At 42.1% G+C, this 10,164-nt stretch overlaps 1 non-coding gene across 1 annotated transcript; it reads left to right on the top strand.

The window, feature by feature from the left end:
• Nucleotides 1–581: 581 nt before the first annotated feature.
• LOC116092769 lies at nucleotides 582–713 on the top strand. Its single transcript, XR_004119479.1, has one exon. It is a non-coding gene; the product is annotated as a small nucleolar RNA SNORA17 (small nucleolar RNA).
• Nucleotides 714–10,164: the final 9,451 nt, after the last annotated feature.

The raw sequence follows: 10,164 nt of genomic DNA, 5'->3' as shown, positions 1-10,164 counted from the left end.
AATGGTATGTGTGTGTGTGTGCGCGTGCGCATGCGCACCCATGGACACATGCATATGCAAGTCAATATGTGTTCATGTGTGCATATGCATTTGTGCATATATGTACACATGTGTGTCTCTCAGTGTGTATGTGTGTACTGGACATGTGTGTCCATATGTGATTCTAAACAATCTGGGATTCTTCTCTATCTTTTCCTTGAGGTCATTCCCGGGTGCAAGAAAGTGTTACGTCTTTAATTGATTCTTTCTCTCCTCTACCCTTTTGCCTTCTCCTTACCATTCCAAGGTCTTCCTAGCTTCAAACTTGTTACAGCTCGTCATCCTCCTACCTCAGTGTGTGTGTGTGTGGGGGGGGGGATTTGTATAGGGTTTTTAAACCAGGGCTTCCTGGTGTAGTTGTATAGACATGTACTGATGACAAACCTTTCCCTGGAAATGACAGTCCTCTGGCTTTCATAAGACTCAAGAAGGGGTCCATAATGCTGGACGGCTAGGCACATGATGTAACACTGACAATGGCCATAAACAAGTTCACCTTTAGTAATCCCACTGTTGGTCTCCACTTAAAAATGGACATCATCCCTGTCCTCGAAAGCATTGCAGGTGTGACTGTTGTGTCATGTGTGTATCAATAGGTGGCAGAGAGGAGAGAGGCTGTGTCTATGCTTAGTGTTCTGACCTGTAAACATCTGAATGATTAGTAACCTAATATTCCCAGACAAAAGAGAGCCTGAGATGACCACTAGTTCAGCAGTGCATAGGCCTTGATGGACTCCCAAGAGGGGGAACGAGCTAGAGACTAGAAGAACCCTACCTGGGACTATGTCAGGGTTGGGTGAGCCTAGACAGAGGAGTCTCACATAAGATCATTCAGAGGAGCTGGGCAAAGAAAGAGCGCAAAACTATCATCAGACTGGCATCATAGGGCCTGGACAGGGAGCTAGTCTGAGATGACCACCAGTCTAGTGCTGTGCAGGCCTAGGGGGACAGACCATGCCTGAGATGACCCCTGCCTGGTGCCATAATGCATAAGCAAGGTATAGCACTCCTGAGACACTCAGAGCCACTGGGTGTACTAAGAAGATCAAGTAAGTGGTGGAGAAATGAAAGAGAAAGAGAAACAGAAGGATGTGGGCACAATGAAGAGAAGCAGAACTGGAGACTAGAGAGTAATGAGGATCAGCCTGAAGTGAGTAGCTGGTGATGCCACCTGGGACCATGGTGGGGTCCTGGCTATCCTGCCACTGAGGGGCCACATTTGTGTTCCATGACCTTGCGGCAGCAAGGTTCTATTACCACCAAAAGCCAGGTGGATGCCCCTGGTCTAGACTACCCTGAGGATGTATTGATGCCTGAGGGCTGGACAAAACTGGCTTCACCGTTCACCTGGGCATCATGGGGGTATGAAAGCAGGAGAGCTGACACATCAGATTATTCTAGAACTCAAGGGATTCCAAGACTCTACATATGCTGCAGTGCCATTGCAGTTGCGTTTTTACAAGTGTCCCAACCTGCCATGAGCAGTCAGCACTGGTAATTAAAACACTCTGTTAAACGCACCACATTGCTTCCCTGTGTTTCCTGAGTGTGTTGCTTGCCATACCGCAAGCAGGAGAGATCCTTCCCATATTTTCAGAGATGATACTACTATAGACCAGAACTTGAAGAGTTAAGTTCCTGGTACACAGTCCAAAGTAAGTCAGAGGCACAGCCAAGAATAGAACAGAGCCTTAAATATCCCTCCCTACTTCCTGCTACACTATACCTGTGTGTACATTTTTTGATGGAGAGTCAGATGTTATTTTACGGCTCTCCAAGGCCCTTAACTAGCATTTAGTTTTAATTGTGCTGCTGGCAAACTAGATCTACTCTGGTTGCCAAAAGGAGATCTGACCACTTAAGGCACATGGAGAAAAGTTATGGAATTGAGTTTTGATTAGATTGACTAAAGATCAACCAGATATAACTACATGTGAGTTTCTAAATTTCCATTTTACAGGCAAATGGAGTTAGATCTTACCCCTGCACACTGTGTTTACTAGCCATCTTCTATTCTCAACTTTCTTCCTTTCTTTTCTTTTCTTTTCTCTTCTCTTCTCTTCTCTTCTCTTCTCTTCTCTTCTCTTCTCTTCTCTTCTTTTCTTTTCTTTTCTTTTTGATCATCTACTTAGCCCAGAGGACCAATGCTTTATGGAACAGAAACTTGGATTATTGCACTGATTTTATTATACAAAAATCCCAGCACCAAAAGCAAGGGCACCTTTGTATCTTCTCCTGTTTCCTACTCCATGCTTGGCAAAGCCAAACCTTCAGCACGGGACTGAGCTAATGAAAGTATGAAATTTAAGAGCTACAGACTCAGAAGAGGAAGAAAAATAAACCCTAATATTAAAATGCCCAAGTATGTGGAGTCCTCGGACTAATGAAAGGTTGTCTCAGTTTCTTTTTCTGTCAGTATAAGATAATGTGACTAAAGAAACTTAAGGGGAAGGGATTTATTTTAGCTCACAGTTCTGGGTTATAGAGCATAATAGCAGAGAAGTCATCATCAACTAGTAGCAGAAGCTTTGAGAGAACTTCTCACATCACATCTGTAATCAGGACCAGAGAGCAATGAATGCATATATGTGTACTTTTAGCTCACTTTCTCCATTTTATACAGTTTAGGATCCCAGTAGGGAATGGTATCACCCATAGTGGGCAGGTCTCTCCATTCAATCAACATAGTCAAGACAACCACCCACACATGTTCTCAGAAGCTCATCTCTCAGGAGATTCTAGATTTTTGCCAAGTTAGCAACACAATCACAGAGATGAAGAAAACCTATACTCACCATGATGATGGCAAACTCTCATCTGTGGTATTACTGTCTACTGTTGCCATGTTGACTGTTAGATAAAATCAAGTAGGAACTCACAAGGTTAGTAATTGAACAGATAGTTCATAATTCTGTGCATAGTTAATACCAAATATTCTATGGCCTGTGATAGTTAATATTCACTATCAACTTTACTAACTTTAATAGGAAGGTATGTTTCCTCTAGGAAGCATACGTGTGTGTGTGTGTGTGTGTGTGTGTGTGTGTGTGTGTGTGAGAGAGAGAGAGAGAGAGAGAGAGAGATAGAGAGGATGTTTTCAGAACATGGAGAGTGCCATTCCATAAGCTGAACTAAATAAAAGGGAGGAGCTGAAGTGAGTGCAGCATCTGTCCTTCTTTGCCTTTGCTTTTTGGCAGTGCCACCCTGGAGCAGGTGATGCTGAGTTGTACAAGCCAGTAAGCAGCACTTCTCTGTAGTCTGTATTTCAGTTCCTGCTTGAGATGGACTGTGACATGGAAGTATAAGATTAAATAAACCCTTTCTACCCCAGGTTTGCTTTAGCTAATGGTCTTCATCACTGTAACCATGAAACCAAACTAAGACAGAAACTGGTACGATGGATCTGACCATGTTGTTTGGGGGAAGGGCTGTGGAAGGATTTTAGAGCTTTGGGTTGGGAAAGGCCACTGATGTTCAGGGCTTACTGCCTTGAGTTCCTGTCCTGACTTCCCCTCATGATGGACTGTAAAACACAAGAGGAAATAAATCTTCTCCAGGTTGCTTTTGTTCATGGTATTTATTGCAACAATAGAAAGCAATCACTAAGACTTGTAGACTAGAGATGTTCAATTGTTCATTGTGTGAACTTTCCCTGATCGTTTAAAGAAAAAACAAACTCAATTTGACCCAGATGGGACAACAACAACAGACACATCTGTGATTTTACTCAAGTCCAACTTGGTAAACAAGGCGTTAACTTGGGCTCCTAACAAAAAAAAAAATGGGTGAAAGATCACTCAAAAGGAGCACAGATGACCCTTAAACATAAACATGACAAACAACAACAGCAAAAAACCCTAACCCGCTCACCCCAGCAAACTGCATAAATGAAGTCACGCTCCACCTTTCCATTAAGTTGGCTTTCTGTCCTCTATATATCCTCAAGGACCTCCTAAGACCAAGAGGCCAGGAGTAATCAGGACAGAATCACATATAGCTGGTGGGAGGAAGGGGTTTCAGGAAGAATATTTGGCTGAAATGTGAATCAAGGATCTGATGACCTTCCCCCATCCTTCCTTCTATGAGGGAATGTCAACAGGCCCAAACTTTGGGATAGTTCATGGTTGTTCACAGCCTCTTCTGAAGCTAGTAATGATTGTTGTGTTCCGAGGAAGCATTCTACAATGCTATAGGTAAAATTTAATGGGCCATTCTGGTGGGATTTGGTGACATCAGAATGTCAAAAGCACTATGCATAATGAAGGGGGCCCAACTCACAGTTTCAGAAGAGAACAAAGACTCTATTGTTAACTGGCTAGAAGCTGTTCAGGTTACAAGTTTGCAAAGAAATTTGGCAGCTTTCTGCCCATGTTCTGAGAATTTGAGAGAGGATGAATTTGAAAACAATAGACTGGTTTGTTTACCAAAGGAAATGCCAAGACAGGACAGCATTTGGGCTGTGGCATGGCTGTCACTTACTGTTCTTGTCCAGAACCTTTCTGACTTAAGAAGAAAATGCTCAAAGAGCCATGGGGGATCTTGCAGGTACCTTTGTAAAGGAAGATGTATGCAAGCTTGAAGGCCTATTTATGATTCCACTGATAGATCTATTTTGAAAATCTCCAAAATTCAAGTAATGATTGCCTTATAAAATAGATTATCACCACATTTGTGTGAAAAATGCCAGAAAGGTGAAGCAAAGCTGGAGCACATGCAGTGATGCAGTGTCACAAACCATCACCAGTGAGCATGTGCAGTGATGCAGTGTCATAAAAACCATCACCAGTGAGCACATGCAGTGATGCAGTGTCACAAACCATCACCAGTGAGCATGTGCAGTGATACAGTGTCATAAAAACCATCACCAATGAGCACATGTAGTGATGCAGTGTCACAAACCATCACCAGTGAGCACATGTAGTGATGCAGTGTCATAAAACATCATCAGCAAGAGTAACAAGAGGCTGGAGTGTCCTCTTCACCAGGCAGCTAAGCCTGCTCTTCTGAGAGCAGTGCACTCCCATTTAGTCAGCTCTAAGTCAAGAATGAGGGGTGTGATTGTGAGGACCACATTGAAAGGGCTCTTCTTTTTCTTGCTAGCTGTCCTCTCTGTCCTTCCCTCCCATATTCCCTTAAAGTGTGAGCTGAAATAAATCTTCCTATTCTATGTACTATTCTGGACAGTCACAGATTTCAACTCTTATTGATAATGTGATTTTATTTTTAGCTACTACACAAAGGACATTTTCTGTGTTGCTCAGATACTTGCCAGTTTTGTGTCTCTCTCCTGCTTGTGATGGATCCTTCTTTGTTTGTTTGTACTTTTCCAGTACTGTGCTATGCACTAAATCATAGCTCTGAGAGGTATAACCAACCTTTCCAAGAGAGACCCGCATAGCAGAGAAAATAGTCATTATTATTTTATGGGTTAAGGACCACAATGTGAGAAAGAATCAGCAGTGTGGGATCATAAAGCTCAGATGTGTGTTTCAGGTAAAGCTTCCTGAAGAGAATCAAAGATCTTCTCTATAGCACTCTATAGCACTGGCTGTCACCATTGTTCCATTTGTAAATCGAGTTGTTGTCTCTCTGAAAAGATAGATGACTGTGGCACTTCCAAACACAAGCACATCTGTGTGCCCATGCTAAAGATGTCCTCTCTGACAGCCTGTTTTTGCACCTAGTTATCACAAGTTGGTTTTCTAAGTCATCCCTATAGGAAGCTGAACTTTGACATTATGCACAGAGACAAGTGGCTGGACATTGACCTCAGCACAGTAACTGAGTCAGGGCACTTGAACTGGGCTCCAGTATTTGATCCAGCACATTTTTGTGGCCTGATCAAGCAGAGAGAGTATGATGAATGACTATGGATACTCTCAAACCAGTCTTGCCTCACATTTTTGCCTGCACATTTAGCATCTTCCTCTCCCAATAATGCTTGTTTGCAAAGATGTATGGGGCTAAAACAAATAGTAAAAATTATTTCTCTTAATTAGATTTTGCCACTTGAGACAAGATTTCAGTTGTAGGTAGTACAGGGCCAAGAATATGAGCAGGGGTGTGGAGCAGAAAGACAGAGATGGAGCAGGAGCCAAAGCAGAGAGCAGTGCTAGGATGGCTCCCCCAGAAGGCACCTAGGTATCATCCCAATGGGAAACTCTGATTTAAGGCATACAGCACATGCCTGGAGTTATCTATCCTGCCTAGCCTACAGCCTTTAGTTAATAACACACACCACAGATGGGGAAAATGGTCAGGAAAAGAGGTTTATTTTCAGTTCTGGAGGACCAAAGTTGAGAAACACAGTGTCTCTTTAGAACATATTTATTTCTGCCAAACTAGTCAGATAAGCCTGGGCCCTGGCCCTTGCCTTTACCCTTGTAACACTGGCTAAAGCTTTGGCATGCTTTCCTGGGCACATTTTCCCACCCTTTCTAAAGCTCCTCCCCAGTCCTTCCCAACATGACTGCTTGTCCTGTGGGCACTTATGGAGAGTATGGCTCTTTCTCTTCTTCTTCTCCATCTCCCTACAGTTTGCCTACCTGTTATTTTTCTCTTAAACTCTAATAAAATTGTCCTCACCCTTCCTTTTGACTTTGTTTAGTTTTTTTTATTAATGAAGCCAAGAACCCAAAATTTTTTTAGTGACATGGCCACATTGAATAAATTTCATTTTTTTTTTTTTTTTGCCTTTTTGCTATTATGTGTTTAATTGGCCTAACAAGGATGGGTTGCCAAAATTGATAGCTGTTGGGATTCATTCAAGCTGTAACCCTAATGACAGATGTAAGGCCTAGGCGAAGGTAAAGACTTCCCCCTCCTTGGGGCTCTTTTAAATACAAGACCTTTCCTTCTGACAGTGCATGGTGTCTTACACCTCAGTGGCTAACTTTGCTGTGTGGTGGTTTGAATGAGAATGGTCCCCATAGACTTGAACATTTGAATGTTTGGTCCCCAGTTGTTGAAGTTGTTTGGGAAGGATTAGAAAATGTAGCCTTGTTGGAGGAGGTGTGTGTGGGGTGTAGGCTTCGGTTTCAAGAGAGTCAAGCCTTTCCCATGTCTCCTTGCAGATGAAGATGTGAGCTCTCAGCTACCGCTCCAGCACCACGGCTACCAGCTGTTATGCTCCTGCCATGGTGGTCATGAACTCTGTCCTCTCAAACCTTAACTCATAAGTAAACTCTCTTCTGTAAACTGCCTTGGTCACGGTGTTTTGTCACAGAAATAGAAAAGTAATTAAGACATTCAGGTTGCAAGTCCTCCTCTACGATCTGTAATCTGAAGACTTTAACCATTGTCACATATTTTTAGGCTTTGGGGAGTTGATTGCTCAGACCAATTCACAGGTTCTTGTGGGGGACCGGCCAGCGGGCCCACACTCCGTAGGTGCTCTCTCTCGGACTGGAGATTTATTGAGAACCTGTGAATACAAGCGGGTGAGATAGACACAAGGAAGACACCAAGTACGCTTTATCAAGGTGTGTCTTTACTGGGGGGTGGGTGGGAGGGGGGAGAGGGAACTGGGTTTATATAGGAAGGCAAAACTGAAACCATAAATCTAACATAAACAACAGACTGGAGGAAGGAACTTCAAAGACAAATCCAACAAAGGTGAGATAGTTGTCAGCAGTCTTTGATCTATAGCAGTCAGGCATCCGCAGGTGGCATCCGCAGTCCTGCGGCTGTGACAGAGTTTCACTTTCGGAACTCTCCAGGCTAAGGGGGAGGGAGTCCACAGGTTCTTAGAGAATCCAGGTCTATTTTGTATTTCAGGATCATTTAAAAACTTGTCCTCACATAACTTTTACACCTACCTTGTAAGATGTATAGTTAAGTTAGGTCTTTATATCTATATACTAATAAAAAGAAAAAGATTGCCAGGCGGTGGTGGTGCATGCCTTTAATCCCAGCACTTGGGAGGCAGAAGCAGGCAGATTTCTGAGTCCAAGGCCAGCCTGGTCTACAGAGTGAGTTCCAGGACAGCCAGGGCTATGCAGAGAAACCCTGTCTCGAAAAAAAAAAAAAAAAACAAATAAAAATTGTATTTTTATATTTATTGGCTTCTTGAAATATTTTTAATATATAATATTTTGATCATATTCTTTCTACTCCCCTAACCCCTCCTATATCCTCCCCACCTTCCAACCCACCCAGTTTCATGTTCTTCCTCTCTCATACAAAAATAAAAATAAAAAACAAATAAAATAAATGCCATCAACAACAACCAAAACAACAAACAAAAAAGACAAAAACTACCAAAACAAAGCACACAAAAAGATGGAGTCCAATCTCTCTTGCTTAACTACTCCTGATCATGGGGCCTGCCCTGGAATGTGGCTGATACTCAATGTCACTACATTGGAAAAAAAAATCTATTATTTCCTAACTCTCAGTGGGTATAAATTGCAAAGAGACTCTTAGTTAGGGGATGCGGCATTGTGTCTACTTCCTTCTCGCCATCCGGGGAATTTTGCCTGGCTTGAACTTGTACAGATTTTTGTCTATACTGTCACAATACTGTGAGCTCACAAGTGCATCAGGTCTGGATGGCCATGTTTCCTCAGAGTCATCTAGCACCTTTTACAATCTTCCTGCTTCCTCTTCTGAATAGATAGATCTCTAAGCCTTGAGAGGAGGGCTGTGATAATAACATTCCATTTAGGGATTGGGGTTCCAAAGTCTCTAACTCTATGCATTTTTCTGTTGTGGTCTCCATGTTAATTACTATCTAGTACAAAAACAAGCTTCTCTAATGAGGGTAAGTGATGACTAAGGGTGTGGCGATATGTCACCAGGAGTCTTTTATCGCTGTGTTCACTTAGTAGAATAGTACTGTAGGTTTCCCCCTAGGTCCATGACCTATCTAGTCTCAGATTCTTGGCTACTTTAACAGTGTCAGGTATGGGTTCCATATAACGGAGTATTTCTTAAATATTAAAAAAAAAAATGGTTGGTTACTCCCACAACATTTGTGCCCTTATTGCACCAGCATAGTTTTATAGGTAGGTTGCTATTGCAGGTCACAGTGTTCTTAGCTAGTTAAGGTTGTTGATTACTTTGCTCATCTAGTAGTGTGCATAGTACCACCTTCTAGCACCAGGAATACTAATCAATAGGAATGAAGCTTCTAGCTGGGCACTAATTCAGTTTCTCAGTGTTCAATGACAAGTGATGTCTTCAACAATAGGACCTTACCACCAGGTTATGGAAGGTAACCAATAGCATTGGCAATAACATATAATAGTTTGCAGGGTGTCTATGAGACCCCCTTTGTGGCTCAATAATATTTAAACCTTCTTCATACTGAGAGTTTTACTAGGAAGCATAAGATAGTTGGGGCATTGTCTCTCCCATTATATGGTAATTCCATTTAAATTCCATAGAATGAATGTATATAATATTCCAAGTACAATATGTATAACAAGTAGGTTTCCATATGGCTTTTCCAAAGGCTTTAATGTTAGTTACTACTGTTCTCTCCTTTACCCTGCCTTCCCATCCCCTGCCCCATTTAATCCTCCTATTCTAGTTTCCCCTTTATCTCTTTAGAACACTATACACTATTTTCCCTTCCTTGGAAGATTTTCCTCCTATACCCTGATCCCTTACAAGCTACTACCTAGCCTCTGTAGTTACTCTAAATTAAACACACATACCTGAAGCTTAAAAGCTAACACTCATATTTAAGAAAAAAAACAAGCAATATTTGGGCGTTACCTCAGTCAACATGGATGCTTACCTGCAATTTTAATTTTTCTTTACAGTTGAATAATATTCTATTGTATAAATGTACCATATTTTTATGATCCAACATCAGGTGATGGACATTTAAGCTGTTTCCAATCTCTGGCTCTTATAGAGTTCCTGTATTGCATTTCTTGGGGCCTATTGTAATAGGGTTGCTGGAATCTAGGCATCTGGAGTTATGATGTTTGTGGTGTTTCTTGATGGACATAACTGGTCTTGCTTTTGTTGTGTGGGAGTTCTGTTCTTTGGTTGTTGTTGCACCAATCTGACAGGTTGTGTACCAGAGAATGATGCTTTGTTTTCATTCATGGAGTCTCTAAGCAGTCCCAGCTTGGTGCAGTAGGTGGGGTAGGTGTCAGGCTAGCAGGTAAAGGA

This window comes from Mastomys coucha, unplaced genomic scaffold (genome assembly GCF_008632895.1).
Source record: "Mastomys coucha isolate ucsf_1 unplaced genomic scaffold, UCSF_Mcou_1 pScaffold15, whole genome shotgun sequence".
NCBI lineage: Eukaryota > Metazoa > Chordata > Mammalia > Rodentia > Muridae > Mastomys > Mastomys coucha.
This window is presented reverse-complemented; position numbering and strand designations above follow the sequence as displayed.